A 6,320-nucleotide genomic window follows, 5' to 3' on the forward strand; every position below is an offset into this window, starting at 1 on the left:
TCAGCTCCACACAACTCTCTCTGTATTTCTCAGCATGACCATGTTCAGAAGATTGTGGCGTCCGGTGACTTTCACGCAGAAACTCGAGTGAAGATAATTACCTTATCTGAAGAGTCCATTATGTTTTTTTAATCCTCCGTGTCCTCCTTGGCTACTATAGCAACTGTTTGGAGGAGGGGTGGGGAACGGTGCCCGATCACAGAAGGCTTGTATCATGTGGATGCGCTGACAGTGTTGTTGTCATTACATAGAATTCCTCATGGGGTGCGAGAGAAACTACACACTATAGCTTTAACTTTAGTCTTTATTTTATTGGATTATTGTTTTTTGTACTTTATAACACGCAGTGCTGATCATAGGAACTGCATTTCTTCATGCAACCCTGTAACGTAAAAGGTCGATAAAGCTACGACACAAGAAATGAACTCAAATGTTTAAAAAATATCTTAATTTTGAATGCAAGAAATATGTGCTTTTGTCTGGTTATTTATCTTTCTGCGGGTTAAACACACAACTGAGCCTGGTCTTTTCTGCCAGGCCTGAAACATGCCCCAAAAATAATCTATAAAAAAAAACAATGCACAAATAGGCAAAATCAATGCATATTATGTACTCTTTATGAAAAGAAGACCACATTAACATCCTGGGGGCCAGCAGTATTGCATCCAGGTTGCATGGGATTTTTCTGTACATTTTTTCACTTTTTTTTAACAAACTTAACAGCAAACAGAAACTGAAAACGCAGGCAACAATCTGTTTGGTGTCGAATCAAAGTGATGGTGTCATCATCAGTCTGCAGAATAAATGATAAGATTACAGTAAATGAAGGACAGGGGATTTCTCCCAATGGATAAAACATTGGCAACATGGTAAAGTAAATAAAGCAGACTGATTCAGAAAAGAGATTCAAAAAAGAAAGTGAGAATGAAAGTAAAAGGAGGTTACAGAGAAGCGAAAAAAAGGGCCTGGCTCTAATGCCTCTGGAAAAAACCTGAGCGGTAACTGACTTGGCGGGAACATTTTCTTGATTAAATTATGCAAATATCCCTTCAAGCTACAGCAGAGCAAAACACGTCTTGTTAGAATGATTTTGTAATCAAATGAGAGGGTTTTCCAAAGATAGAAAGAAAGGTAAAGGTCAATCTTTTAAAATTCAACATTAGTTTGGGGAGTCTGCTCTGTATTTTCTACTGCGCAAGAGGCGTGACCAACGGGCATAGTTCATGACTCTGCACGCAATTGGGTAGTCCTTCAACCAATCAGACCAACGATCCGGGTGACGTACTTTATCAATGGGTTGCTGTCTGCAAGCCTTCGGCAGCCTGGTCCTACCAGACTCTGATACATCAACCTGGTCCTACCAGACTCTGGTACATCAGCCTGGTCCTACCAGACTCTGGTACATCAACCTGGTCCTACCCGACTCTGGTACATCAGCCTGGTCCTACCCGACTCTGGTCCATCAGCCTGGTCCTACCAGACTCTGGTCCATCAGCCTGGTCCTACCAGACTCTGGTCCCTCAGCCCTGGTCCTAACCCGATCTTTTCCATCACCCTGGTCCTACCAGACTCTGGTACATCAGCCTGGTCCTACCAGACTCTGGTACATTTCATTTGTACAGAGAGTCTGGCCCCTCTCCATTGACAAATGTTAACTTCCTTGAAGGCGGGTACTCTGTTGAAAAACTATTACGATTGTTCTTGCTCAGATTTTAACCTCTGGATATTCGGCAGCTTTGCCACAACAGACCGAATGGTTTGGCTCGCATCTTAGGTTACCTAGATGGTTACCGAACTTCAACGTCATCGTTCTCAGCCATTCCCTCTGTTCACTGATTGGACCGCCAAATATTTGGTCGGAGAAAACCCAGGAATACACAGGAAACCCAGACGGCGTACTGAAGGAAAATGAAATGTTGAATGTAAACAAAGAGCTGCTTGCCGTCACTTCTCTATCGTCATCATGTTAAAACCGCCAATAGTGCGGTTTTAACATTTTATGATTGGACCCCGCAGATTTTTAACGGAAGTAGGATAGAAAAAATTTGCAACTTTACAGCCTGAGCTGCGGGGCAAAATCAAATCAAGTCAAATCAAATCAGATCGGGCTGGGTTCATCCAGTCTAAATAAAATGTGTAGATAAGGCATGTGCTGCAGGTCGATAGATTAAGGTCGTCATAACAGACATTACAGAACGCGCTGAGACTCCGACAAAGAACTTGAGAGATAAAAATATCACATTACGAAAAAGGAAATCAACCAAAGAAAAACAAACATACAAATAACATAGGTGTGACTATAGTGACTGTGAGTGAGTTTTAGGTACACCTAACAACCAGTGTGATCTAAGCATGATGAACATTGTCTGCTCAAACAGAAGCTGAATACCTTGGTTGCTTTCATCATGTAATCACACAAAGCCAGATACACAGCGTCTGCGTCACAATGTTCTCATGAATTACACACTGATGAGACACAGTGTCCTCTGCCTGTCTTGACCTGACCATCGCATTCCTTGGAAAGATTGTGTCACTAAGCATCTGTGCAGTATACGTTTCTCACCCTCTCCACTGACAGAGACTTGAGAGGGGGTCTAAGGCTGATATAATGTTATTTGCTATTTTTAATGAAGAAGATTTTAACCCTCCCGTTGTGTTTGGGTCAAATTTGACCCCTTTTCAAAAAGTTTCTATATCAGAAATTTGGGTTTCTTTCACACAAATTGTCCAAAAAAGTAAAGTTGATGGTTCCCTGCAACGTTCCTCATAAATAAATAATCACTTCACTACTTTCATTGAATTTGGGTGTTTTTTGTCAATTTTATAGCATTTGGAGAGAAAAAAGAAGAAAAAAGTGAAAAAAGACAAATGTCAATAAAAGTAAAACAAATATAAATAAAAAGTGAAAAAGTGACAAAAATTTAGAACAAAGTGACAAAAATGTAAAAAAAAAGTGACAAATGTAAAAAAAAAATGCTTAAAATGCTTTTAAATGTTTTTTTTTTAACATTCTCTTATCTTGTTATTCTTTATATTCTATATTTCTTTATGCCTGTTCTTGACTCAATGTGCTTGAAAATGAAATAGCAGTTTGTCCCCAAAAAAATGGTTTAATTTCTGACCATGGCTACGTTAGGGCAACCTGCAAGAGGTCAAGCGTGTGAGAAGGAGACGGGAGAAACAGTGTCAGCTACACGATCCACAAACACTGGACTACAGAGACTTTATTGCTGAGTTTGCGGGCAAGAGGACGAGGACAGGGACTTTCACTTTATCACTTAGTTGGACGCTATGTAAAGATATGGAGAGAATATAAAGGGAGAGGCAGCTGAGCTGCCGCGCCACGGGTCAGACGGCCTATCACTCTGTCTGCTAAGTAGTCCGTTATCTCTCTCAACACCAACAACTGGAAGAATACAACTATCGCCGTGGCAACGTCTTTCATCCTGTCTATTTTGGCACGTATTTTAGCAACGGAGAGGACGTACGTCCACATTTAACACATGCGCACACAGCAAGGCACACAAGAACACACACACACACGCAAGATATGACTATTTACTAGTATAAATTCAAAAAATTGTTCTTGGATTTTATTCCTATTATTATTTCATGTACATTGTATGTATGTATTTTGTATCCTAGTATTTCATTTATATTTATATTCTGTGCTGTGTGACTGATTTTGCTGCTGTAACACTGTAATTTCCCATTTTATTAGGATCCATATCTATCTATCTATCTATCTATCTATCTATCTATCTATCTATCTATCTATCTATCTGTCTGCCTGTCTGTCTGTCTATTTCTCTCTCTCTCTCTCTCTCTCTCTCTCTGTCTGTCTGTCTGTCTCTCTCTCTCCACTCTGTCTGTCTATCTATCTATCTACAGTAGCTGTCTGAATAACGGCCGTCCCTGTGCAGGTTGACAGGGATTCTTGCGTGTGTGCAACAAGCAGAGCCTCGCATGTTAAGTCTACAGGGCCTCAGACCCCCCCCCCCCCCCCCCAAAGTTTCTGTAGTAAAATGACTAATAACGGCCTGGTTCTCTTTGTAGCTGAGGTAAATAAAGTACCCACAGTTTGAAAATGAGCATCATATGAAAAGGGACCCATGTGAACCTATATGTATACATGTTCCAGACAGCACCCTCTGATTGGCTGAGACTTTGCTGAGATGTTCGTTAAACCTTTAAGACATGGGCCCATAAATCTGTGTATCGTGTGAAAATGCCCAGCAGCACTTCTTCACACCTCCTTGCCCTGTTCTAGCGGTGGTGTGTCATCAGTGAAGCGTCTGACCTCCTTCCTTCTCATGAACCTCCCATGTTGTTATAAGCAGCGTCTGATGGGATTACATCTCTTATGTAAGGCTCAGCAGGTCCAGGCATGCCTTTATGTCAGCCCTGTGCAGGAATCTGCCTCCTTAACTGCAGTTCAAAACAAAATGTTCCCAGCTACTGATGCAGCATTTATGTGGAATGTCAGGCAGCATGAAAACAAGCTGCAGTTCTGCACGTCTCTTCAAACTTATTGTTGACATTTAAAAGGCCTTGCAGTAAGACAGCTGTTTTTCATTTTTAACGTCAAATTGTTCCAGTATATGTTTTTCACGGACCTGGTTTCTGCACAAACTAGTCAGATATGTTAAATAATGCAGGGAAATAGTGATTATAACTACATTTTTTTGCCATTTTAGCGCTGTGGCTCTGGTGATGGCCATGACTGTGTCTTAGTTCGTCCACACTACAATTGCTAGGTGAATTAACAAGAAATGTAGTTCAGATATTCACTGTCACCAGATGATGAATCTTTGATGAATTTGGTGATTTCCTCTAGCGCCAACACAATCTGGGGGGGGGGGGGCATGCTCCATTTACAGCAGTTATATGCACTATTTTTCGAGCCATTTGACAATAAAACGCCTAAAGGTCTGTACATCATTTTGGGAAAACATGATAGTTGCCAAGGAAAATAATCATCTTATAGAGCCAAAAATCCTATTCAAACTGACTTCATCGTTCTGAAACCAGAACACAGCTAATGTTGAGGAGGAATTATTTTCACTCCTGGCATTTAAAACCACAAAGACTCAGGGGAAATGACACAATGTTGAATCTATTTTAAAAATGCTGAAAGATTTGGGGCTTCTGAGAAAACATTCGGGGCTGGCGCCCTGATTCCTTAATGTTTTCTTTATCTTTATTTGACCAATAAATTGGCTTATGGCAAAATACCTGCAATGCCACCCCCAATAGCCACAATGCGCTTAGTGCTAATTTGCAAATGTTGCTGATATTCCAAACATGCTAACCTTATGAACTAAGATGATGAAAACATTTCTTCATACAGTAGAAGTGTTTTTTGTTCCTCTTTTGCTGCCCTTCTTTTACGTACTATTTACGGATGTCATTTCATCACTTTGCCCTTCATACAGTTGCAGTTAAGTATATCAAACTCCATCTAGTCACGTCTCCGTCAGCTGATGGCACCATCCGTCTCCTATAGGACACCTCATCCCAGACGCACAGGCCCATAGGTTGTGTCACAGCGTTCAGTTAGATAACAAAGTAGGCCAGCGCTGTTGTTAAAGGCTTATTCCCTCACAGACATGATGCAACCCTCTATTATACACAGCTTACAGTCTGAGATGTCTAATGTTAAAAACGCTTCTAAACATCACTTAAGGATACGTCACGCAGGCTTTGTCATTGGTTGATGCAACAGGAGAGAGTGGTTAAAAAAAAAAACAGTCTTGGTTTTTTTCACATGAATCCAACAGAAATCCCATCCATAATCCAGCAGACTCCCCAGAGACATCCAACTCCTGCAGAGAGGGAGAGAAAAAAAACCAAAAAAACAACATGCCCGCCCACAAGCTTTTACTATTGAAAGCCTTTGGAGGCAATAGAAAGAAAAAGCTTTTGGGCAACATGTCTGATTCCAAAATCATAGCTTGAGGATGTATGGAGGGATTTAAAGGGAGGTTTGTAAGAAATGAAAAACATGGTGTTAAAGTCAGGATAAAAGCTTATTTGCATTTGTATGGATACATCCCCAAAAACAAAGAGCTGAAGAGTTTCATTCCAACATGAGACATCCACCCCCACAGATGTGAAATTAAAGGCCCACTGTGTGAAACAACTAAAACAAAATGAACATCTCCCATTTTTAAGTCAACTTCTGCAGTCTACTGTATGTAATAAGACGCCACCTCAAGTCTTCATGACCACAAAATAGTCAGTTTGAGCCTTTTAATCAGTTGTTTGTATGATTTGAGTATTTATTAAAACTATGATAAACAAATGATTTCTATATTTAT

At 40.5% G+C, this 6,320-nt stretch overlaps 1 long non-coding RNA gene across 1 annotated transcript in view; it reads right to left on the bottom strand.

Moving 5' to 3' along the window:
* The window catches only part of LOC116690570 (uncharacterized), a 9,313-nt gene extending 7,057 nt beyond the window's left edge, over positions 1 to 2,256 (bottom strand). The window contains exons 1-2 of the long non-coding RNA XR_004332291.1: positions 2,246 to 2,256; positions 2,198 to 2,200 (exon numbers count right to left, since the gene is read on the bottom strand). This is a non-coding gene — a long non-coding RNA (uncharacterized LOC116690570). The remainder of the gene's footprint in view (positions 1 to 2,197; positions 2,201 to 2,245) is intronic.
* Positions 2,257 to 6,320: the final 4,064 nt, after the last annotated feature.

This window comes from Etheostoma spectabile, chromosome 6, assembly GCF_008692095.1.
Source record: "Etheostoma spectabile isolate EspeVRDwgs_2016 chromosome 6, UIUC_Espe_1.0, whole genome shotgun sequence".
NCBI classification, from domain to species: Eukaryota; Metazoa; Chordata; class Actinopteri; order Perciformes; family Percidae; genus Etheostoma; species Etheostoma spectabile.